Source organism: Canis lupus, chromosome 19 (assembly GCF_003254725.2).
Source record: "Canis lupus dingo isolate Sandy chromosome 19, ASM325472v2, whole genome shotgun sequence".
Lineage (NCBI taxonomy): Eukaryota > Metazoa > Chordata > Mammalia > Carnivora > Canidae > Canis > Canis lupus.
In genome coordinates, this window is record NC_064261.1 from 45,641,994 (window position 1) to 45,669,440 (window position 27,447).

The 27,447-nt window shown below is 35.1% G+C and overlaps 1 long non-coding RNA gene across 1 annotated transcript; it reads right to left on the reverse strand.

The window, feature by feature from the left end:
• Positions 1-7,402: 7,402 nt before the first annotated feature.
• Positions 7,403-23,594, reverse strand: LOC118351526 (uncharacterized). The gene is made up of 3 exons (XR_004807085.2): positions 23,470-23,594; positions 19,548-19,663; positions 7,403-7,567 (listed from the first exon to the last, which is right to left on the reverse strand). It is a non-coding gene; the product is annotated as an uncharacterized LOC118351526 (long non-coding RNA).
• Positions 23,595-27,447: the final 3,853 nt, after the last annotated feature.

Below are 27,447 nucleotides of genomic sequence, written 5' to 3' on the forward strand. Positions count from 1 at the left end.
AGATTATTTGAAGTGTCAAGGTTCTAGGGACCATTGACCCAGATATCAATACCCTTAATCTCAGGCTTCTACTCTTTCCTATCAAAGCCCAGACTTCTGCTCTCTAGCAACAGTAAATAAGAATTTTTTAAAAAGTATTTCCAAGGAGGCATTGTGATTTTCAAATATTGCCTTAAAACAGTGATCAATCAGAGTCTTTCTTTGTCCATTTCCAATGCATTGATAGTACCCCTCAAGAAACACCTAATTCCATACCTTATAATGACTACTTCTCTTTCTGTTCTTAAATGCTTGAGATATTGTATTACTCAGTGCATTTATTTTCATTTGTTCACTACTTGTTAAAGTTTAATAATTGCATTGCTGTAGCATACCAGGGCTTATCAGTACTCCCTATACTATCAGTAATAGGATCCACAATGGTGGCCAGCCAGTGGGTCACCTAGCTCTAATATCCTATTTTATAGTCCACTCTTTAGAATCACTCTTGACACCAATTGGCTTAGGTCACAGCCTTCAGAAACAATATCTAAGATAGGAATTTGTATGCAGAGGCTCTACTGGGGAGGACATATTGGGATAACAGCTGTAAGAAAGTGCAGGGTACAGGATGGGACAGAGGAAAAAGTTGAACTGTAATGCAGATGCAACAAAAGACTCAGCCAGCCCCATGGGCATCTATGGAATGAGTTGCCCCTCAGAACTGTCCCAAGTTAAAGTAACAGGGCCAAGACTTCAGAGATATGCATGTACCATCACTTACACCAGCAAATACCATGACCTTGGGAGAGGCAGCTTCCACAGGCTGAGGGCAATTTCCAAAATGAACCAAATATAAGCCATCTGCAGTCTATGCTCATGACTGTCAGAGGTATGAATGTCTCCATCTTGAAGGAGGATCTAAGAGGTATACACAAGATGCACTACAATTGCTAAGTACATAAAGAAGTTTGTTCAGTGGTCATATACATATTTATTGGAGAATGCTTTCAGCAAGGAACTCTAAGTTACAAATGACTGTCTCAAAATCCCTTCACCAGAAGAGATCTTATGGTGATGACGGCAGGTGAATATGTAGCAATTAGAGTACAGATAGCACGTTTAACTAAGCTAGAGTTAGAGGACAGTAAGTGCAGCCATTCCCAATAATAAGCAGAGAAAAAAAACCCTAAAATTTTGAAGTTTGTGATACAGAGCAAAATTTCTGTACTTAGAGAAAGTTATTGTGAACAAATGCAAATATAAAAACCAAAAGTTGTCTGTAAGTAATAATAAGCCTCATACATGACAACATAGAAAAGTATGGAAGCCAGAAAAGAAATAATAGACTTGAGCATTTCAGAGAGAAAGCGTAGCCCAACCAAAGCTTTAAAGAAATGCAACCCTTAGACTTCCTCCCCAATTAGAGCTCTTGTCATATACTTTGAAAGAGAAATCCGAAATAGAACCTCACTGAAGGGTATATCCAAAGAGAAGTGATTATAGTCCTTTTCCATCCGTAGAGTCTAGGCAGATATAATTATCAACAGATAGTCCATATTGAACAACCCTCAAGTTAATGAATGACTACAGCATCCTTTTATTTAACAACCCTGCTAAGCCAACTCTACCTGCTTGTGACGACCAGTATTCTGTGGTCCAGAGAGACAAAATCAGTAGCATATAGCTATAGCTTTCTAAGTGAATCTTAGACTTAATTCTGTCTAGATTGACTGCCTGTAAAAACCATTGTCCTAGTGACAAGAATTTTGGTAGAATTTAACCATTAAGATTAATAACTCAATTTGGAATGAAATTTTTAAAAATAAACTATATTGAGAGAATCAGAAATATTTTAGTAAAATAAAGTTTATAAAACATTTTAATTGGCAAGAAATGTGAGAATGAAAACATTAGGATCTTACAGTTTCTTTAGATATAAGCAATTTGGGGGCAAGATATGACTGTATCATGTTCACTCTTGTGCCATCAAGTAGCGGGTTTCATACTCGTTGATACTTACTCAGTGAAATGAAAACATGCCTCAACAATATTTCAATGTAATTATCTATGGACCTCTAAAACTTTCTGCCTTTAAAACTATTTTTTTTTTAGTTTTTTTTTATTTGTTTTTACTTCTAAAATTTATTCTGCTTTGACATTTGGCTTTAGGTTTGTCATATCCCTCTCTTTCCTTGTTTGCGACCTGTCTTATTCTAGCTCTGGCCATTTAATGTCATTTCCTACCTCCTAATGCCTGAGATAGGTCTTCCTTCAGTGTTCTCCTTCTGTCCTAAATTCAATTAAAGCTTTTTACCATACAACGTTGACCTTCAAATCCATGCAGTAGAGCCCTTTTTCATCTTACTGACTAAAGGCAGAAGGAAAAATATTTCCACTCTGTCAGCTTTTTACTATACTTCATGGATTTCCATTGCTCATAACTTTAGCTGTCCAAATTTAAAGTCATGCTTTCAACTTCAAAATTCAAAAAGTATAAGTGAATAGCCAGGATCATTTAACTAGTAAACCAGTTTATTAAGAAATATCAACTTTTGATGATATAAACATGTAACAATTTTATTTATCCAAATAGTACTATGCAGTGAGTCTGTTAATATCTTGGAATTTTCAATAAATTTACAGTCATTTCTCAGTGATTAGAAGAGTTTCATTTCAGTATTTAATATGCTAAATGTTAAGAAACATTCACATTAAATTGGATTCAAACTTTTATTCTTTTGCGCACCATCCCAGGCAAAATCTCTTATGGCTTCAGTGTTTTGAAAGAGGAGCAGGAAGAGGAAATATCTGACAGGATCACCATTTTCACACTCCCCTCCTTCCTTTCCTAGGGCTAGTTAGAAGGAGGAATAGAGAGGGGGAAATGGGAGTGTTCTTGACTTAACTGGGATTGTTGGCAATCTGGCTAGGTTGATTAAACAGCTATGGTTGTTTCTCTAGATAACTGAAACTGGTTACTCTTGCTTTTTATGTAGCAGTTATGTAAATGCTGGCTTTCTTGGAAGGACATCTATGTTAGAGGTTAAGATTCCATTCCAAAGTGGTGCTGTATAGCACAATTTCTTAATATCAGAGATAAGGCTCTGGCTAGACCTATTTCAATGCCACTTGTTTCCCACCAGCATCAAGGTACTGCAGAGCCTCTTATCAATGAAGTTCCTTCTCTCTCTTCACAACAGACACTGACAATTGGTGAAGGATAAGGAACTCTATCCAGTTCTCCCTTTCTTAGTTTTACCATTTCTTTTCAATTCTCTCTTTATGCTTGTGTAGTACAGGAGCACCATGGTGAGTTCACTGCCAAGCAGACTGCCGTTGAGGAAGAAAAGTATCTCCCTTTCTTTTGGGTACCCGTTCTTAAGAAGTAATCCTTTGGCTTTGGAAAGGGGAACACTTTTCTCCAACAACATTCACAGCATTCTCCAAGAGCTTGTCTCATTTCAGTTCTTAATCATATACTTTTCTCTGATTGGGTCACACTTTCAGAAAACAAAGAAAATCCTACTTGGCCTCATTTGACATTAATAAGATGTATAGCCAGCATTGTAAGTTTCTATTCCTTTGTCTTTCAAGGGAAGCCTGGAGAGGAAGGCCCACCAGGCATGGGTCAGGAGGATTTGAGTTGTGATGAAACTGACAGATCTTTTTAAGTCAAGCAAGCCAAAAGGATTGCCTAAGATCTAGAGAAGTCTGGCCAGATGGCAGTCAAAGCAAGAAGAGATAGTGGAAGATAACTGCTGTCAAAGTTTGAATCAGAGTATGCTGATTTCTGTGAGATGCCAAAAGGAAGTTCATTAGGTAGGAGAACCATATATAATATATTATATATATATGTTTATCTGTATCAATTCATATAACAATGTATATTACTTAGAACCATATATATGTATATATTTATATATAGTATATATAACAATTTTCAGGTGAATAAACTCATAAATTTATGTTTTGAGTAAATCTGGGTAGTCATATATAAAAAAGCATTTCTTGGGCCACAATAACTTAAGTCTGATGTAATTAGAGCACAAGTGACCAGTAAACAATAAACTTAAGAGCATGAATAAAGTGGAAAATTTCCAGTATGTCCCTAACTGGAATCTCCACACCTAGACCTTTCTAAATCTTTCACAGTTGTATGTAGACGGAGTGCTATGGGGATTCTGATGTGAGATTTGAACACCAGAATTGGGCTTATACCACTTGCAATTATTTTTAGGTGTCATGTTTTGCTACAGACACCTCTGCTGCAAACCTTAGGCACCATATGTAGTGGCATGAATACAGCACTGGTCTGCCCTGATTTCTAGGAACATTTTCTGCCTTTGTGCCTATAGATATTTTGCATTTGCTTTGTAACCATTACTACAAATGTACTTTTCTATGTTTGTTGGTAAAGGCAGCAGTGCTTTGTGCCCTTTGTTTTGTTCAGAAAACTTAGCTATACAGTACTTTAAATATCTCAGCCTCCTTTCTTCCAATTTCTTTGCCCTGATCTAAAGATGCTGATGTGGGAGAAAAAAATAGTGTGTGGACAGGTGATGCTGAGATTGTCCTAATACATGTCACAGTTCAGACCTTCTTGTCCTTTCCAGTATGCTGCCTGGAGGATGAAGAGTGACTTGATAATGAAACATGTTAGGCATGTTGGTTTTGGTGACTTAGTAATACGAATCTGCTTAGCTGCCATGCATCATCCTAAAAATGATCTTAGTTGATCTGGGCTTACAAACCATACAAGTACATCAGACTTTGCAACCTAAAAAGCTTCTTTAAAGTAAGATACATATACACACACCTTCAAAAGCAATATAGTATATTTCAAAGGCCAAGAGCATACTCAGTAAGGAAAGAGTCTAAAAATAAAAATGAAATAAGGTTCTGAAAAAGAACAACTAGGCCAGCATATTTCAAACATACTTTTCCTTATAAAGTGTGCTGTCAAAATAATTCCCTGCTGATGTTACAGCTTTAAAGCTTTTTCCTATTGTTTTTCATACTTTTTTTCTGATAGAGCAAAAAAAAAAAAAATCAATTGGCTTTGTTCATTTATAAAGACAATCTTGTCCAATTACCATGAAAGTTTTCTAATTAATTACTGTCAATTGGCAATTATTCTATCAAGTGAATTAAGATCATGGAAAATGGTTTCTAATCATTTGATGTCATTAAAAAGAATTCTTTCCAAGTTATCTTTTAAAAAATATTCCTCTAAAAGAATATTCCTCTACAAGTGCTTATTTTGTTGATTTATTATGAATATGGGTCCTGCACTTAGTTTATTTACATCATTTCCTGATGTGGACTTAGTAAGCAACCTGAGACTGTGGCATGTGATCAGGATGAAAGAACATGGAAATCAGTTTTGTGAATAAAAATTCCTATTGAAAAACAAAGAGGGCAATGGTGAGAGAATGTCATTCTAACTATGTTTCAACACAACGCTTTACTCTTCTTCTTCCCCTTCCATTTTCTGTTCTCTCTTGAAAAATTCAGTCTACCAATGATGAGGGCTCCCATGAGCTCCTGAACCACGGGTCTGAGGACAATAGAAGTCCATGCCAGGGGTGGGAGCACAGTGCTTAGTGTGGGATGTTGGAATCAAAGTGAGTAAAGAGGATGTTCCAAGGAGAGGTGGTTCAATGAAAAAGATCAAAACCCAACCCTGCTTAGGAATACCCACTAAGAGGGGGCAGCTTGACCTGGGATGTTAGAGCCAAAACATGGTGAAAGGATGTCCAAATGAAGGTATGGGCTAGTTATAGGAGTTCTGAAGTAAGTAGGGTAGAAGGGTGTTCATGTGGTGGGTAGAGGCTGGTCCTATGTGAGATGTTGAATCTCAAAAGGGATGATGTAAAAAAAAGGGGGGGGGGAACGAAATGGGTATCTATGGTGGGGGATGGTAGGGAGTTTCCAGGGTTCAAGCAGGGTGGGAGCCTGAGGAGAGTGTGGATGGGTTAATCTAGTACAGCGTCAGTTTTTTAGTGGCCTAAGGAATACACTCCAGTGTGGGTGGGGTGGGGGAGAGAAGCTTGACATGAAGGATCAGATAATGAATAGTATGAAGAAGATATCTCCAGAAGGGTTATCTCTTCACTAGGTGTGTGAGCCCAAGGAGATTAAGAAAGGTATCTGCATTATATGACTGTTCAACAGGGCTACCATAACTGTAGCTAAGAGAGACTATTTCCACCTGGGAGACCATATCATCAAGAGGTTGGGCCCTAGGTAGGGTAATGAGGATGAAGTGAGAACATTTTCCGTATATTAGGTAAATACTATCCAGGAAGTTGGAGCAAAGTGAGGAGAGAAGGACGTTCATAAGTGGTGGGAAGCAGTGCAGCGAGGTGCAAAGGGGAACAAGAGAGGAATTTGTGCATGAAGGGGATGGCAGCAGTATTGAGAGATCAATGAGATAGAGGGGGATTGATCACATAAATAAAATGTCAGGTAGGGATAGTGAGAACTGGATTTCTCACCATCAGAGATGGAAATGACAAATATGGACGGGGGGAAACTAAGATGAGCCCTGCAGTATTACATTGAAATTAAAGACATTAGTGTGAACCTGTGATTTTCAAACTAGAAATAAATATAGGAATAACTAGAGATGTCAATGTATACGTGTTTATATATGTTTTTTTTCTAGTTCTTTCTTTTCTTTTTCTTTTTTTTTCCATTTGGAAAGCCTGGAAGCAAGCACATAAAGAAATAAGCACATCTTGAACCCAGGTGTTGGTTTCTAAATTCTGTTCTCCCCCAAAATAACTAGGAATCCTTGCATAAAAATCTCTTTCCAGAAGTAGGCCAGGAAAGGACAACATGAGCCTAGAATATCACACACCAGGAATAATAGAAGTCTCAAACAATGAAAAGGATTGCCAAAGGAACACAGAAGGTAGCTTGAGGGACTTCCACTGGCTAATTCTGGGACAAAATTATCAAAATAAATATCAAAATTATCAAAATTATCAAAAATTATCCAAATAAATAACAAAATTATCAAAATAAATATCAATATCAAAATAAATAATAATATTAGATTACAGCCCACTGCATAATATAGGCAACATGGCTCACAGTGATACACAAAAATAAATGAATAAATTGAAAGTTTGTGTAGTAGAGAAGCACAGTAGATACCACCATCTTCACCAAGTAACCAAAATTAACATTGCCTAAAGCAAATTGAAAACTTGGACAATCTAATAAAATGCAATGGGAACACAATATTGCTTCTGTGGTATTCCTAAAATGCACAATCAGAATCCAGCTGTGAGTAAACCTCAGACAAATTCAAATTGAAGTATCGTCTATCAGATTTCTGGCCTGATTCTGTGAAGATGCAGTATGATGAAAGCCAATGAAAGACACAGAAAAGGTTTTATTTTGAAGGGGAAGATTAAACAAGACTACCCCACAGACTTCTGAGTTGTATTCTTTTGCAGTTAAGAACATTTCTGGAACACTAGGTAAAACTTAGATGGTGGCTTGGATTCAACTTTGTTGAGTAAATGGTAGTGATGTGTCAATGTTAATTTCTCTATTTTGCTGATTCTGTTGTGCTCTGTAAAAAAAAAAAAGCTCTTGTTTAAAACTACACATTTGGGAGAGGGGACATCGTATAAATAACTCTTTCAAATGATAAAGGGAAGATAATTTATTTGTGCTCTTCTTTCAATTTTTTGTCCCTTTGAGTTTGTTTCAAAATAATACGGAATTAAAGTTCACAAAAATAAAGGCAAGGGATTTTTGACATATATTGATGTAAGAAAAGGAAAAGGAATTTGATATTCTTTCCACTCTGTGTATGACAGTGCAATGCAAAGAAGGATATAACATTTTAAAAATCCTGAGTTTTGGACCAGATAGCTCCAGGAACTACTCCAAATCTTACTCACTAGATTCAACTTGAACAAGTCTACTTCAGGTCTCATATTTCTTCATGTAGCGTGATGTCAATGCTTACATTATTTATATCAGTTCTTTTACTTGAGCTAGGAGGCTCAAAGGGGTTGTTTGTGAAAACATTTTGTAGATTTTAAAGTGGCATAGAAGAGTCAGCTATTAGGTAGTGACATGATTGAGCTGTGCTCAACCTGTAGCCTTAGAGTGTATTGCAAAGTTCCTGGTGTTTTTGTTTGAAGTCCATCAGTTCAGTTCTGGTTCCATTGCCCCTTCTGTTGGTCTGACATAGATCACACTCCACAGCTGTGCCATCTGGTCAAGGGGGGGCTGTAAGTTTGAGTCTGTGGTATTCCTTCCAGTTCCATTCAGCGTCCTGCTCTAAAGCCGCCTCGCTCTTACTGTCAGATATTTGTGCAGGCACTCGGCCAAGCAGAGCTGTATTTCTGTATTTCTGAAAGGTATTTGCTTTCACATCCGTGAACTGGCTAGGGTCAAAACTTTTTCCTGGAAAGTCCATCTTTGAAATTAAGAACACTTACATTTGAAGTCAATTAAGGTCAGGGAAAAAACATATTTTTTACTTTCACAGTGTGGTAACTGTGAAACAAACACAAGGAGTTTTTGTTTGTAGTTCTTGATTGTTTGTTTGCATAGTACTATTTCTAACCATTTAAAAAATTAAGATCCAGAGAGATTTGGTTGATTTCCTTAAGGAAACTCAGAGTCAGACAAGAGTCTGTATCGTCTTACGTGTTTGTTTGGACTGTCTAACTATAATCCTACTGTGAACGTTGACTCTGATGTGGCATTTGTTTCCAACTTGATGCTGCAAAGGGCGGGGATGTGTCAAAGGAAGTGGTAACCCTCCCAGCTAAGTAACAAGTATTTTAAATGGGCCTTCAACTACAGATTGTTGGCATAGTTTTTGTTTTGTTTTGTTTTCTTACTTTTTTCTTTTTTGTTTCTTTTTTTCAGTCAAATCATAACTCTTTTTTTTTTTTGTAAGATTTATATATTTATTCGTGAAAGACAGATACACAGAGAGAGAGGCAGAGACATAGGCAGAGGGAGAAGTAGGCTCCCCGCAGGGAGCCTGATGCGGGACTCTATCCCAAATCCTGGGATCATGCCCTGAGCTGAAGGCAGCGCTCAACCTCTGAGCCACCCAGGTGTCCCTCAAAACATAATTCTTAACCAGAATCAGTGAAAGCATCATTCTGAGACATATTAAGCACCAAGGAAAAAGAAAAAATTAGTAGTACTGTTTCTGTGTTGTTGTTGTTGTTTCTAATTTTGATATAATGGTCTGTCATAGATTTTTTTGTATTAGTCTTTTTTTAAAAAATGTTTCTATAAAATATGTCTTGATTACTGGGATTTGAGGTGCCTCCTTAAATTTTGTGCTGCGACAAGTAACCTCATTGTGTCATTCTAGTCCTAGCCTTGGGCCTGAGAATAAGCTTGGTTAAAAAATTGTGTTTGTTACTGTTGTTATTATTCCATGGATTCTAGATTTTCAAAACCATATCATGAGACCTGGCTGCATACTGACATCATTGTCTTCATGGCTGCTGGAACCTATGCATACATCCGTGTGTGCGTGTGGATTCCCCTGCAGAAACTAACGGAACTGTAAGATAGTGTCCCCATTCTCACCATCATGAGAAACTGGGAAAGCATTCCCCATAAAAATTCATCTTTTCCTGTTAAACTAGAATAACCACCCACTAGTCCAGTGGTGCCCATTCCTCAAAGGAATTACTAGGATATTTGTACTAATATACTTAGATTTATAATCTACCTTGCTCTCAATTGCCATGTCTTTTTTCCTTGCCTTAAGGCTTAAGGAACTCATTTTTCCATCCATTTCTCATTCATTCAGCAAGCATTTTCTGAGTACCTATAGAGGTCATAGAAGAAGCTTGGGGAAGACATTTAAGAAATGACATTTGAACATAATGTTTGGAAACAAATATGTGGTCCTGGATTACGTAAAAACAGGAACATCACTAAATGCATTTAATGCAGAAGTGGATACATGAGACCATAAAGTTTTCCTGAAACTTTTGGTTGTATAAAAAATCTAGACAGTAGTGTAGGTTGTTGTGGCAAAATATAACTCTGGAGAGTAACTCAGAGGTCATTTTATGAATGAATGTGCAGAAAACAAAAAGGATTTAACATCATTCTTCTTATCACATAGATCATGGACTATTTAAGCAATTTGACTATGATGCATCTTGGAATGGTTTCCTTCATGTTTCTTTACTTGGGTTTCAGTGAGCTTTTTGAATATGTAGGTTTATAGCTACATCAAATTTAGAAAGATTTTAACTATTATTTCTTCAAATATTTTTTCCTGGCTCTGTCAGTTCTTTCTCCTCTGCCGGAACTCTAATTACATAAATATAGGCCACTTGATTCTGTCCCTGAGCTCACTATTCTCCATTCAATTTTTTAAATGCAATTTACAGTTTAGAATAGTTTTCAATTTACAGAAAAGTTGTGAAGATAGTACAGAGAATTCTTATATACCCTATAACCAGCTTTCCCTCTTATTAACATCTTACATTATTAATATGGTACCTTTGTAAATTATGTTTTCTGCATGTTTTTCAACTTGTGTATTCCTATTCATGTGTATTTAACTTCCTTTATCTTTTCTTTGCAGAATATAATCTACTATAATCCCATCCAAAGCATTTTTCATTCCATTTTCTTTTATGACTTGAAGTTCATTTTGGCCATTTTTATATCTTACATGCCTCTCCTTTTAATATTCATACTTAGTTCTATATCTTTTTGTGTGTATGGAGCATGTTTATAATAGTGGTTTTAATTTCCTTGTCTACTATTCTATTTGTGTCTCCTCTTTTTTTTTTGTTTTTTGTTTTTTGTTCTGCTACTGTTGGTTAATTTTTCTTCTCATTATTAATTGTATTTGCTTGACCTCTTCATATGTCTGGTAATTCCTTCCTTCCTCCTGCTATCCCTCCCTCCTTCCCTCCTCCTTTCCTTTCTTTTCTTTTCTTTTCTTTTCTTTTCTTTTCTTTTCTTTTCTTTTCTTTTCTTTTCCTTTCTTTTCTTTCTTTTTCTTTTCTTTTCTTTTCTTTTCTTTTTTTTCTTTTCTTTTCTTTCTTCTTTTCTTTTTTTTTCTTTTCTTTTCTTTTCTTTTCTTTTCTTTTCTTTTCTTTTCTTTTCTTTTCTTTTCCTTTATTTTTCTTTCTTCCTTTCCTTTCCTTTCCTTTCCTTTCCTTTCCTTTCCTTTCCTTTCCTTTCCTTTCCTTTCCTTTCCTTTCCTTTCCTTTCCTTTCCTTTCCTTTCCTTTCCTTTCCTTTCCTTTCCTTTCCTTTCCTCTTTCTTTCCCTCTGTTTTGTCAGTTATGAATTTTGTGATTGGTATGCTATAATTTTATATGCCTTTATATATTTTAAAATCTTATTCTGAGAAAACTAAAATCTTATTCTGCATGAAGTTAAATTAGTTGGAAGCAATTTGATTTTTTTTGAAGTTTGCTATGCTAGATGGATCTAGAGCAATATTGTTTTAATATGATCTTATTACTTAAACGTCTTTCTAAGATTCTACTAAGCGTCACATCATTTGAAGGACTTTCTAGTAATACCAAACTATTGTCTAACGAGAACAACTGTTTCTATCCCTCTGTAAACTCTGAGGATGTTCTGTAAGTTCTTTTTCAGTGGTTCTTTTCCTACCATGTGCTGATTATATTCAGGTGAAGCCTCAAGGAAAAACATTTGCATATCTCCAGCTCTCTCTCCCTCTCCCTTTCCATCCATCTTCAGTCCGGCCCTGTATGACACTCTGTGTTGCAATTCTACTTGACTTGGCCTCCTTGAAATCTAAACTATGTCTCTCAACTTGCATTTCTAAATATCATGTCTACATAGTATCCTGGAGTCATCAAAGAGCTCACTTCTTTTTGTTTTCCTTCTCTCCAAGATTATCATCTGCTATTCCTGTGGTCTGGTGTCCATCATTTTATAGATTTTGTTTTTTTAACTTTTTAAAGTAGAAGAGTAAATCTTATTTATGTTATTCTATTGTCATAAGAAAAGACATCAGATATACAGAGATTTTAGTTCTTCTTTTCATACTAATGTTTAGATGTATTTGACCACTGATCCATTTCTTTTACATTTTCTTTCAATCAATTTGTGGAGGCCAAGAAAAATTAAGGCCATCCCACCTAAAGTTTAACATTAGCACAAGTACAGCCATCTTAGGCCCCTGTGAATAAGAGCTGAACTTTATGGGAAAAGCTGCATAATGTCCTCAATGTCCTTGGCAGGGAATCCCATATCAGAAAGACAACAGAGCCCACGCCCATGGTAGAAAGTCCCGTATTAGAATGAGAACAGAGCTCAGTGCCCTTGAAAGCCCCATATCAGAATGTAAACAGAACTTGAGAAATTCCTCCACCCCTTCTGAAAATCCCCTAGACCAGCCTATAAAAAACTCAGCTGTAACCCACTTCGGGGTCCAAGTCCCTGCTCCTCTGTGATGGGTATACTTGGACCCAAGCTCGAGCTTGCTAATAAACCCTCGTGTGTTTGCATTGGTGTCGGCTCCTTGGTGGTTTCTCGGATTCGCAAACTTGGGCACAACAAATTGATGTCTATTTCTTGTTTTAGACACATAAAATACAAAGGGACTCATTGTGACTTTTTTCTAAACCAGATTTAAACAGAAAGCAGCTGAAGTTGCAGGGTGGCCGGGATTGTGCAGGTGTTGTCCATGCATGAGAAGAATAGAAAGATATGACTCTGGTTTGTTTTGGGTAGTTTTAAATCTGCTTCTTCATGCATCACTATCTCTATCTGTATTGATTAAGAATGTTTGAATGAAAGTGACTGATTTTATATCTATGAACTCTGATTGTTTTGGTGAAGTAGAAAATAACCCACATTCCTTTTTTATTTTAATGCTGGAATCTTCTTTCTTTAATTTGCAATCATGGGTGTGAACTTATGCTACTAAACTATCACAATTATAATAATTCCTTAACACATGAAGCAGTTGATTCAAATAGTTTTTTCTCAAATTAATGTCATATATAATCTGAATATATTTTCTGATGCATTTGAAATACAGTCAATGATCAGATGGTTTTGTGATGCCGGCTAATAGTAAGGCTGAAATTCTATTGTGATAAACAACAAAGAACTCATATTTAAGGATAAACATGGAAAATAACCTCATATTTATGAAGTGATTCTGGAAAGAAAATAATATAATTATTTTGAGAAACTATTTTCTTATCAATATTTTCCAATTTGGTTCATAAGTGATTATTGAATAATAAAGCTGGTGGGTGGTTATATACTTTTTTCATGGAAAATAAAACTAATATTGCCTTCTAATTTTATTGACTAACTTCTATGGCAGCTTCAATTTTGTCAGCAAGGATAAGGATATATTTCTCCTTGTCTCAAAAATGTTTATATCATTCAAAAGGTGAGACAGAAAGGATATTCCAGGAAGCTGACCTTGAAAACTAAATGGATTATTAATTAGTCTGCCAAGCTTAATTTTTGATCAAGAAAGAAGGTAACACTTGTGCACATTTTAATTAGCCAATTTTAAATTCTTCCATCATTGCCATTGAAGATCTGCAAGTAGAAGAGATTCGACAAGTGATGACATTTATTCTCATCTCTCCAAAGACATGATCATTTAGATGATTGTGGTGAGGAAGAAAGGCTATTTTTCCCCCCGATTTTTGATTTGCTGGAGTCCATATTAAGCACTGCATACTGCATCTCACTTACCCTAAAATCCGTACTGTGACTTGAAATATTTAAGAAAGTTTTCTTCTATTATGCCATCCAGCAAAGTTTTACAAAACTGCATGCTTTCATTCACAGTGTTTTCCAAAATATATCTTACAAATGCCAACAACTGAGCACAACCTGAAACATCTGTGGATTTGTCCATTTATGGGGCAAAGTAATCACTTTTCATACTCTTTAAAACCAGCTGTTCACAGGCATTAATTGCCATGTCACTTATATACTTTAGAACAGCAGCATTTGACAATGGTGCACGTGTTAATTTGTTTACCACATCTGGTTCTTTTTCAGTGAATACCGTCTTTGTGGCAGATGGCAATACAAGAGTTGTTGCAATTATGTAGTTTAAGAGGGTTCTGAGTTGTGATGGGTACAGTATGCGTTTAAGTGACTACGTTTTTATATTAAAATGCATAAGTAAATGCCTTCAAACTTCTGGCTAAGGACTTCTATAACCTAGGTTTTGTTTTATTTTTAGAAATATACATGTTGTCTGTATGCTGACAATGCAGAATGGTTTTAAAGATTTACTACTTTTATATATCAGGTCTTCAAAAATATATACTTCGGTCTTAAAAGAGATACACATGTTGATGTCTTCTTCAAGTGGTCCAAGAGCATTAAAGGTCACTTGTACAGAGAAAGATTATACATTACCAGTTTCAAGCAGAAAGGTTCTTTTTCTGTTTCCTCTTCAGTTTATATACATCACATACTCTCACACTCACACACACACACGCACACACCCTACCCTGAAGATCCAAATAGCCTGGGAGAAGAGATTTAAGTAAGAATTCTACTAGCCTCCTGAAATCCCTCTAGAATTAGTATAAATTTCTTGAGCTTCTATCCTTCGGCCATGCCTTGACTTGACTTCCTAAACTAGTCTACATTCTTTTTTCTTTTAAAAAACAAAAATATACATTCCTGATGCTTGATTTCAGCAGTCTCCTGTCTTATTTTATGTAGTGGCTGATGAATTCTCAGATTTTGTTTAATTCATCTTCTTATCCTACCCTTTAAATATCAGTACTCTCAGCAACAATATCAAAAGACAAACACCAAGAATAATATTTGCAGAATTGATGACAAATGAGTAAGTCTTTAAATCTATCTTTTCTGTCAGTCATGCTGCAACATCTGTCATGTAAAAAAAAAAATATATATATATATATATATATGTATATATTTGTATATATATCTCCTTTCTATGACCTCATACCTCTTGTACCATTGTCAGGGCATTTCTCTTCTTGCCTTTAGGGTAAATGTGTAGTTGCCTATTTTGTAGTCTCCAATTCTTTTCCTGCCATTTCTTTTGCCCATAGCACTAGACCACTGAGCTCCCATCAAGGTGGTCAATGCCTTCTATCTTGCTAAATCTAATGAGGCTTTGAGGTCCTCATTGTTTGTAACTTATAGACAGCCTTTGACATAGTTATTCACTCTTCTTTCTTTAAAGATTCTTCATTTTTCTCCTAGGATAGCACTTTCTGCAGGTTCTCCTCTTCCCATGTGACACCCCCTCACCCCCATCCCCCATACATACACATTCTCTTTCCTGGCTTGTCTTTAACTCTAGGATTTCTCACCTTTGGTGAATCCTAGAGCTCAGTCCTCAGGTATCTCTGCTTACTTGTGGACCTCCACTTCCTAGATTGTTCCATCATAGCTCAGGTAATTGCATACTACTTGTATTCTGAAGACTTCATGAGTTACGTCTGTGGTCAACAATTCTCAATTTCACATTTGCACATAAAATTGCCTGTTAGAGGGGATCCCTGGGTGGCTCAACCTCATGCCCTGGGCACCTGCCTTCGGCCCAGGGCGTGATCCTGGAGTCCCAGGATGGAGTCCCACATCAGGCTCCTTGCATAAAGCCTGCTTCTCCCTCTGCCTGTGTCTCTGCTTCTCTCTCTCTCTGTATCTCTCATGAATAAATAAATAAAATATTTTTTAAAAATTGCCTATTAGAAATCTTCACTTGAAGTCTAAGCGGCACCTCAAACTTAAATGGATGTTTCAATAAAGAAGTAAGTTAAAAAGCCTAAAATGGGCATTAAATTGAACATAAAAAAAATAAAATAAAATAAAAATAAATTGAACATAAAATCCCACTCTATCCTCAAATTTGCAGCTCTTCTAGTGCTCCTCATTTCAGGAATTTTAGGAATTCTGTTTTCCTATTTGCCTTGATCAAAAGCCTTGCAGATAGATACTCTTGAGTCCGCTCTCCATCTGATGTTTCACAGACAGCTCAGCAGCAAATTAGGTCAATTCTGCCTTTAAAATACACTTAGAAGCTCACTACTTCTATCTCTTTCACTTTTCATTTTCACTATCATCTTGGGCATGTTGGTGCCAATTGTCTCTTAATTGGTTTTCTTGCTTTGTCTCTTCTTATCCACCTTCTAGCACAGTCTATTCTAAACACAGGAGACAGAGAGATCCTCTCAAAATAAAAATCAGATCACATCTCTCCTTTCCTCAGAACCCTTCAGTGATTTCCTATCTTTCTGAATGTAAAAGCCAGTTTTCTTTTTAAAATTTTTATTTATTAACTTGAGAGAATGAGAGCGAACAGAGGCAGTGGTAGAGGAAGAAGGAGAGAGAAACTCTAAGCAGATTTGGTGCTAAGCACAGAGCCTGATGCAGGGCTCTATCTCACAACCCTAAGACCACAACCCCAGCAGAAACCAACAGTCAGATGCATAACTGACAGCCACCCCCATGCCCCAAAAGCCAAAGTTTTCCGAAGGCATTCAATAATTTTTATCTTTTTGCCTGTGGATCTCAATTTTGGCTACACACTAAAATTTCTTGGCAAGCTTCCAAAATATGTGAATTTTGGAGCCCTACTCCAGAGATTCTGATTTAATTTGTATGGGATAAGGCTTAGCTATTGGTTTTTGTTGTTGTTGTTGTTGTTGAACAGTTAGAGTATCCTTTTATGAAAGTAAACAAAGAAAAGTGTATGTAAATTATCCAGTTATTACTAGGAAATTTTATAAAATTCAGCCATGAGCTAATTCCATTATCTGGGACACAAGTGTTCTCTCCGCATTTTCTATTACTCATGCTTTCTTATCTCTGCCCAAGCATGAAGATAGATTTGGAGCACAAACTTACACCCACACACCCTGAAGTCTTCTTTTTTTTTTTTTTTGAAACTACTAAAATTTGAAAGGAGATGGAAGAGAAATGCCCAGGGTCCCAGAAATTTTGGCTATCACTTTTGTTTCCACCTCAATTTTTTAACACATTTCTTATCTTGTCAGACATAAACACAAATTATTCCTCTTCTATACTGAAAGTCCTTCATTTTGCTCATACTTTAGTTCTTTCAATCTGCTAGAGAGTCTTACCTCCCATAGTAAGTTGTCTAGTGAAAGGTATTTTCCAGACCAAATACCATAATCACCTGAAACTCTGGTGAGTGCTGTTTTCTTTCTTTCTTTTCTTTCTTTCTTTCTTTCTTTCTTTCTTTCTTTCTTTCTTTCTTTCTTTCTTCTTTCTTTCTTTCTTTCTTTCTTTCTTTCTTTCTTTCTTTCAACTATATATAGGTTTGCATATTCTTAAAATATATATTCAGAGATATTTACAAAATGATTGACAGTGGTCATCCTAAGACTAGTTGAGGTAGTGAATAGTGGAACCTTTATTTTTCCAACAAACATGTATCACTTATGAATCAAAAAAAGTTTTTTTTTAATATTTTATTATTCATGAGAGACACAGAGAGAGTGAGAGCCAGAGACATAGGCAGAGGGAGAAGCAGGCTCCCCATGGGGAGTCCAATGTGGAACTCGATCCCAGAACTCCGGGATCACACCCTGAGCTAAAGGCAGCCACCAGACATCTAAAAAAAAAAAAAAAAAAAGCTTTTAATGAAAGTATTGGCCTGCCCCAGGATTAATCCTAGTTCACATCTTCTATTTGTTTTCCTTTAGTCATTACATTTTATCCAGAGATTTTAATTACTCTCTGTACGGCAATGATTATGTTCCATATTTCCATTTAGAAACCTTTTTCAAGCCACAAATATCTATGTTTCCTACTGGAGATTCATCCTTTCATGGAGATATATATATATATTATCTGCCTACTACATGCCAGGTGCCATGATAAATGACAGGTACACAGTAGCTAATGCAAAGTGACATGGTCCTTGCATTCATGCAGTTGAAAATCTTTGGAAATGCTAGATAATAAACAATTAAACAAATAAATAAATATATTTAACATATTGTAAGCAATACCTTTCAGAAAAATAAATACAATGCTATAATAAAAAAATTAACTTTCAATTAAAAAAAAAAAACCTGGGTAGCTAAGGAGAGGTTTTTTATTTGTTTTGTTTTGTTTTGTTTTTTTATATTTAAGTTGAAGCCAGATGGAGAATTGTCCAGGCATGTGAAGAGTGGCTTCAGGGCAGATGGACAGCGAGTGGAAAAATCCGAGTTGCTGTGTTCTCCAAATGGAGACACATAGAAATTAAAGAGGGATGAGACATAAAATAATCTCAGAGATATAAGCACAGGAACTCAGTAATGGCAATCTTAGACCATATGGAAATTTTGGACTTTATCTTAAAAGCAGTGTAACTCATTGGAGCGATTTAAGTAGATTAGTGGTGTGCTTTGGTTTATATTTTTAAAAATTCTCTTTGTTCTACTATTTATGCTGTTAAAGGAGATCAGAGAGGCAGGGAAGAAGCAGATCATTAAGAGCCTGTAAAGTATTTAGATTTTCCCTCTTAACATTTTCCATTTTCCATTTCAGAAATCTGAGTATGTTTGACTTCTCTATTCCCTTCACTTGTTCTACCGTCTCTGATCAAGCTTTGGCAATTTTAGATTCTTAATATCTCTCATAGGTATAATTTCTTGTTTTCCTCAAACTTTACTTCCTTAAATTAGGGCTTCATAATTTTTATCTGGATCATTAAAATAGTCTTAACACATTTCTGTGGCTGCTATCAATCATTAATCGACCCTGATCATGCAAACTGATGCCTTAGACATCTTAATAAAACAAACAATGATATGATATGATACTCCTCTACTTATATCATCATTGGATAAACCACAATTAATTGCATATATTTATTTATATAACAAATGCCATTTATTGAGCACTTCTCGTGGGCAAAGATAGTATATCAGCTATTGATAATAACCTTGTATATTGGGTTTGGTCACTGTTCTTGCTTTACATATGAAGAAATGGAGGCTTGGGGAAAGTAAATAATACTGAAAGTGACTTATGTGGTCTGTTGCAGAGTAAAGGCACTCTTAGTAACCACCTGATTGATAGATTGCAGATCACATCAAGATTATTTTTGGAAGAACATCCTGCTCAAATTTATAGATAAAATGGGTCCTCTTTAAGACTCTAAACTGTTTTAGGTTCTTTGGTGTGGATCATCTTGACAGCAACTTCTTATGCTGTCATTGGGAACTTTAAGACATTAGAAAATTGTAACAATTTCTAATTAAAACTAGAAAAGATTCTTTATGGTGGTTTATCACAGTGTTTTATTTTGTGCTTTTTTATTGACATTAAATTTTTTGATCTACATACTCATAGGACATTTCCCAAATTTTGCCTTTTATGATACATTTACTCAATAAATAATTAAGCATAACAATTTCAAATGACTGATTTTTAAGACGAGTAGAACTATATCTCATTTTCTTAACTTGAAGATAATCTCTACATAATAAGGAGTATAGATTTCTGTCAAGTTATGAGTCATTAGAATTGAAGCTCACTTTATCTTCCAGGCAAGGACCTGAGCCTGGTACACTCAATATCTATACTTACTGTTCTCACTTCTCTCTCCACTATACCATCATCCCTCTAGAATCAGCTTCATTTCCTGGAGAAGGTTATCAGCCAGTCCAACCAATATTGGTCCCAGCAGGCCTTAATAAAGCAAGCTTTAATAAAAGAAGATAACATAAAGTGACAACTATAGAATTCTACAGAGAGCTAGTCTGTTATCAAAACACACATCAATTCCCCCTGCCCTTATAATGCTTTCCTTTTCCTCCCATAGTTAAGAAGAGAAAGAACTGAAGGTGATTTGTAATTTCTGGGTCAGGATTTTCTTTTCACCATGAGGATTTGTTTTCCATATAGTTGTTGAAACAACAATTTCATAATCTTTATGAAGATTTTTGGTTGCTCTGAGATTCCATCCAAACCTGACCAGTGTGATGAAGAAAATTAATATTAACGATAGATGTTAGATACAAACATAAGCAATAAGCAAAATATTTTCAAATCACATGACTTTTCTACTAAGGTAGGACCTTGTTTTTCTATTATCAAAAGATAGGATCTGATTTAACAAGCTCCAGCATATCCCTCATCTCTCTCCTGACAAATCAACATTTTCAAAAAAGAAAAACTTTAATGATATCATGCAACTGTAAATGAGTCCCTTTTAGAAATTTTCTTCAATTCGTTAAGTAATATGATATTATGGGCTGAATTGTGTCTTCCCAATCTAAAAATTCATATGTTGAAGTCCTAATAATGCCCAGCACCTCAGAATGTGACTATATTTGGAAAGAGCATTTTAAAAGAGGTAATTTAAATTGAAATGAGATCATTAGGGTAGGCCCTAATCCAATCTCACCTAATCCAATCTCTCCTCATAAGAGAATAGTGCACAGACACACATAGAGGAAACACCATGTGAATACATAGGGAGAAGATGGCCATCCTTAAGCCATGAAGAGAGGATTCAGAAGAAACCAACCCTGGCAACACTTTGATCTCAGAATTCTAGCCTCCAGAACCAGGAGAAAATAAATCTGTTTAAGCAACTCAGTCTGCTTTGTTAATGTAGCCTTAGCAAGTGTTACATTTACTAATACATATAAGCCCTAATATGGGCAATGAACATTTGCATTACTGTTATTTTTCCATAAGTTAACTTTTAGTTCAACAGAGTTGTAGAATAGTCTACCCAGAGAAAGACAATAAAAAATGTATACCCCTATTAAATGAGATATTTCTCCAGCAGACAAAATTACTTCACTTAAAAGATACCCATCGTTCTCTTTTGTCCAATTCCAAATGTTGGACAATATTTTATTGACATTCCACAAACTCAATCCCTAGAGACATCTCCTATATCATGGATATAAACATTGATCAATATATCTTGTAATATATAAATATAATTTCCCGGCATTCAGTAATACTTGTGGAAATAGTTTGCCTAGTAGCTTCTACATATCTGACATTTAGGACAGAACATTCTAGGTCCTGGATGAGTCTCCTCTTCTATTACTCTGGTCAGGGTGGGTTTCTACCATTGTCTATCAGCTAATATTCAGAAGTTTTCTCATGCCCAGATAAGGCATGCAATCATCATTCCACATACACACAAACATTAGATTCTTATAAAAATAATGAGACTGTTTACACATCTCAATAAAAATGGATGAATCTATTTCCACAATACAAATCTATTTTGAATTATATTACTTCTTTTAAAAAAATTAAATTAAATTTTAATTGATTATTCTTTTAAGTAAGCATAAGGATCCTGAAAATTGCAGGTGGGGAGATAGTATCATAGGAGACCTATAGTCAGGATTTAAAAAAAAGGTGTGAGACAATTATGCAACTTTGTTTGCTCTACAGGATTAAATAGACCACTCCTGCTCTTAAGCCATATATTCCCTGGTTTTATTCATTCATAATCTGATTTATTTTTAATATCACGTGGCAATACTTTAAATTTTTTTAAGACTCTTCTGATAATTCGCATCAGGCTGAAATATCTTGTAAAAGAACAACTGAAGAGATCATTTAACCAAGGTAAACCTTAACACATCTTTATCAGATGTTCTACTTCCTCCTTCCAGAGTCTATTTTCAGCATTTTGGCCTAACATCCAGTGTTAGGGACACACAGGAAATGATATATCCTCTAATCCCTCTTCCCCCAAAGGTTATGCCCTTAACTTGGGCCTCATTTGCTTTTCCCATTTTAAATTGAATTTTCTCAACAAATTGAAATACTATTTAAGTTACTCCAATGCCCAGTTTAAAAATCAAAGGGAGATGAAAATTTGACTTGGCAATGATTTGTGAATGACAGTAATGAGTGTGGGGGAGAAGAAGAACATGAACTTTTCAGAATGCCTTAAAAATGACATTGTTATTTAAAGTGCTGATCACTTAGTGATTTTTTTTTTAAAATATGATTTTCTTGCTTCACCAAGAGGAGATTAAGCTGTGCTTTTCATTGCACTCTACTCCAAAGCACTGGAATTATCCTCTTTGTTCAGACCATGCCCAGCTGCTGCCCTAGTAAGCCCCATAAACTTGGCTTCACAGCTGTGCTGGCTGTTCCAGATTTTGGAGTTGGAATTTTCCTCTCAGAAGTCTTGGTGATGTTGTCCCAGATTTCAGGTGAATATTGTCATAATCCACTGACAAGCAGTTTTTGTGAAAATTACAAGGCGATTTTGTTATTTTTTTGTCTCGTTTTTTTATTGGCTGTGTTTTATTTAGTGTTGTGGAAATATTTAAACCAACTCACCAATTTCTTAAAGAAAGGTCGGTATATGAAAAGGAGTTCACCACCACTTAATTGTTAGGAAAATGTGAATCAAACTACAATGACATAGCACCTCACATCTGTTAAGATGATAATTACTTTAAATATATATATAACAATTGGTGAGGAAGTGGAGAAACTGGAACCCTAGTACACTGGTGGTGGAAATGTAAGATGGTACAGGTACTTATGAACACAATATGGAGTTTAAAAAAATTAAAAATAGAATGACCATATGATCTAATAATCCAATTTCTGGGGATATGCAAAAGAATTGAAATCAGGATTTCAAAAATATATTTGTACTCTCATGTTCATTGTAGCATTATTCACAATAGCCAAGATGTGGAAACAATCAAACTTGATAGATTGAATGGATAAAGAAAACGTGGTGTATACATATAATGTAGGATATTATTCAGCTTCAAAAAAGGAAATGCTGATAAGCAATGACATGGATGAACTGGAAGATCTCATGCTAAGTAAAATATGCCAGTCATGGAAAGACAAATACTGCATGATTCCACTTTTATGACATTTCTAAAATTATCAAGAGAGTAAAATGGTGGTTGCCAAGAGCTGAGGGGAGGAGGCAATGAAGAATTGTTTTAAAACAAGCATAAAGTATCAGTTATGCAATTATGAATAGTTGTAGGGATCAGTACTTATGATCAACAATACTCTATAGTTCACTTAAAATTTTGTTAAGAGTATTATATTAATTATTCTTACCACACAAACATGCACACACACAATGAGGCATGAGGAAACTTTTGGAAATGATTGATATGTTTATTACCTTGATTGAGGTGATGATTTCATGAGTATATGTCCAAAATCATCAAATTGCATGCATTAAATATCAATTATACTTTGATAAAGCTATTTTTTAAAAAGTTTGAGAATGTGAAGCTAACTGGTCTAACATTTCCAGTGACCAAGTGAAGCTAAACATCTAAGCATTTTTAAGTAACTCTATTCCAGCCCTCAACTGCCTCCAAGGAACTTTGACAGTAGCCAAGAGAATGTAAACATTAACTTCAATCTTGGGCACATCATCCTGGAATCTAGGATCTCACTGAGACTTCTTCCTTTATCCCTTTCCTTCACTGAGTTTCTACACAAAGAATCCAAAGAGTCTGGTGTATTTTTTTAAATTTCTAACCTGTTTTTGTCCTCTCGGAAAACATCTTCTGCTTTGAATCTTTGCCCAGCCTCTCCTAGAAAGCAAAATATAATGTCTTTTGTTTTATCCCATAAATGGTTTATTTAGTACAAGGCCAAATAAATTTACCTCATAAACTATGAAATTGATGCATGATAGTTAATGACATTTATTCTCTCTGTATTAAAGTTATGTATGTGCTCTTTTGCCATTTACCAGATTGTGAGTTTCTTGAGGGCAAAATTATGTCTTATCTATATATTTCTGTCAGCAAAAGTAAGCAATTATATGCTTGGTAAATGTAAATTCTAACGTGAATTGAAATCTGAAGTTCACTAGGGCTTGTGCTCTCCTGAATCAAACTTTAGTATTAAAATAACAATAAAAAAGAAATTTTAAAAAATAATTATGAATAGTAACAACTTTAGCCCCTTCTCTGCCTTTTATTTATTTATTTATTTATTTATTTATTTATTTATTTATTTATTTTTTTTTAAGATTTTGTTTATTCAATCATGAGAGACACAGAGAGATAGAGAGAGAGGCAGAGACACAGGCAGAGGGAGAAGCAGGCATCATACAGACCGGGGCTGCCCCCTTCTCTGCCTTCTAAGAGGGAAAAATGTTTTGTTGCTTAGGACTCCAAATTTTATTTTGTTTTTCGGTTGACTAGATTGATTAGAGCCATAACTGCAAAGACCTGGAATGGACTACATTTTTACTGGCAAGATCTGAAGCTATCAAATAGATAAGAGTTAATTATAGGATCTGGAGTATAGGCTTACTATATGAAAGCCAGAAAATTCTGGTTTTTGAAAAGATGTTATGTGGAGTTTAGAAGATTAAAAGCAATAACAACAACAACAACAAACCAGAGTGGAATCCTTCAGTTTTGTGAGATTTAAGTCAAGAATTACATTCCTTTCAAGGTTGTGTGTGTGTGTGTGTGTTCCAATAAAACTTTATTTATAAAAAGAGAAGGTGAACCAGATTTGACCCAAGGACAATCAGGTGCCAACTTACAGTCTAGAGGGAATCAAACACTCAGAAAGTGTACTAGGTAATCTATCAAATTACTTCTATTTCAAAAGTTTTATGAATGTGTGTTATTGTTATTTAAAACATATTGGAATAACATGGATAGAACTTGAGGGCATTATGTAAGTGAGATAAGTTATACAGAAGGATAAATACCATACAATGTCGCTAAAATGTGAAACCTGAAAAACAGAATAGGAGTGAAGGAGGGGGCTACTGAGGAGATGTTATTAAAGGGTAGAAACTTGTGACTAGAAGATAAGTAAGTTCTTAAATTTATTTTCATTGTTGGTGTTCCTTTTGTGTGCTGTCTAATGCAGGAAACCTAAATAAAATGTTTATCACGTGATAACTTCTGTAGCAAGGCCTGTGGCAATGGTAGAAATGAGGAAGGGATGGTTTTGTGACCCTCAAATCATACCACATAAGTGACTATGTAAACCTGGTTTAACTCACCCTAAAGGCCTTCTGAGATACTTAAACATCTCTCTAGAAATGATTTAGTTCAGAGATATTCATTGCATGAACCAAATATTTGTAAACTCTACATTTATTATACAAATGTTTCATATGAAGACTATATTTTGCTAAAGAGCAAATTTTATATGTTCGATTATTTTTTTATAAAAGTTACATATAAATGAGTGTATATATATATATATATATGTATATATATATATATATATACTACGTTAAAAAAAACTATATAGAGTGTTATATCATAGAAAAATACTTGGTCTTTGTCCTTCATTCTTAGCACAGAGCTCCTAAAACCTCTGGAGTTTCCTGAGTGATAAGGACGATACGATCTTTTGCTCTGATGAGGTTCCCTTGATTAACTCCTATAGCTTCAGGATGGTGGATGATGCCATAAAGACCAAGTCTTGATTAGAATTTTGGAACTTTTAGACTCAATCTTCAGGAAGGAAAGAGAAGCTGGAGGTTGGGTTGGTCACCAATTGCCAATAATTTAATCAATCGTTGTTATATAATGAAACCTTAATAAAAACCTCTAGTGATGGGATACAGAGAGTTTGTCAAATACATTCGCATGTTAGGACCATGCAACTTCAGAGCAATAAAAATCCCTATGCTATCCTTTCAGACTTTGCGCTATATACCTCCTCATTTCACTGTTCATTTGTATCCTTTACAATAAACCGGTAAATGTAAGCAAAGTACTTTTTGTCATCAAACTGGAGGAGGTAATTGTGAGAACCTCCAAAATTATAGCCAGTTGGAATTATGATGATTTATACTTCTGGTATCTGAGGCAGGGGCCAATTTTGTGGATGGAGCCCTTAAACCTGTGAAGTCTGACTCTAATTCCAGGTAGTTAGTGTCAGAATTGAATTGAATTGTAGGACACTCGGTTGTCATTAGAATCAGTGTTAGTGTCAGGAGGAAAAAGAAAGCTCTTAGAGAGTCGAAAAATAAGAAAATGTAATCATAACCTCTCTCACTCCCCAGATAGTTAAGATATTTTATATATACAGGGATACACACACATACATCTACTCTTTCTTTAAACACATTTACACACACAAATACTTTGAGATGGTTGCAAAACAAATTTTTTCATTGTCAATGCATAGCTTTCTTTAATGGAATAGGATGTCATTTTATTAATATACATAATTAACATCAATTATTATGTTTCAAGATAACATGAAGAGTCATTTTAGTGTCTTATAAGTGTAATATCTTGAACAAACTATACTAAGAAAATATCTCACTAAAAGTTGTTGAAAAAGTAGTAGATCTAGGATCCCTGGGTGGCTCAGTGGTTTAGCGCTGCCTTTGGCCCAGGGCGTGATCCTGGAGTCCCAGGATCGAGTCCCACGATGGGTTCCCTGCATGGAGCCTACTTCTCCCTCTGCCTGTGTCTCTGCCTCTCTCTCTCTCATGAACAACAACAACAACAAAATACATATATATATATATATATATATGGTAGTAGTAGATCATGACTATCCGTAGCACTTTTTATTTTCTTTCCAACTACAATGAGACCTGAGATAATGAAAATTTCTGTGAAATACATCTAATAATATGAAAAAGTACTTATTATCTACGATCCGGAGTTTCTGTGCTCCAACTAACTTTTAAAGGTTCTTTTATTTATTAAACCAAGTTTCATTGGAACAAAACTTTCAATTTATTTGAAATGGAATACACAGGAGGATTTTGGATGACTGAATCCTTGGATAAGCTGAGATACTGTATTAATCAAAAGAGACAAAGGGAGCATAAATCAAATTCCTCATATAAACTAAAATCAATAGGATTCTGTCAGAGTGAATTAAGCAATATTGTATTATTAACTTCAAATATTTTCTTGTGTGGTTAAATGATTTTGTTTATTTTTATCTGAGTTCATTTTTTCTTGTACATAAGAATCTAGAGACATAATTGTTGAGTATAGAGAGACGATCAAACAATACATGGGTTGGAGCGCAAACTCATTTGGGATAAATACTGCATTTTCTTCATCTTCAGCTCAATAAAGTAATTTGCACAAGTGTATCTGATTTTTTAATTTCATTGAAAATAAGGAAAGTATGTGCCAATGAATTAAATAATTTATCCAGTGACTAATAGAGACTTACATATAGCTAGGCTTTAGAGTTTATTTTTTAATCCTAGACAATAGCAGTATTATTATGCCAGACTTCCTCTCTCAACATAAATTTCTTTAATTATGGCAATGTATTGGATATGGAAATTTTCATCTAATGGAATTTTATAGTGTTACAGATTTATTTATATTTGAGTTTCCATAGCGAAATGCCCATGAAGGGTAGGACACATAAAGTGAACGAATCTATGTCCAGTATTTGGTGTCTGAGTAGATGTTAAGTAAGTGGAAGGAGCTGTGATAAATTGAATAATTCAGGTCCTCTCTAATAAGGCTCCTGCTTCTCAACTTCAGGAAATCTT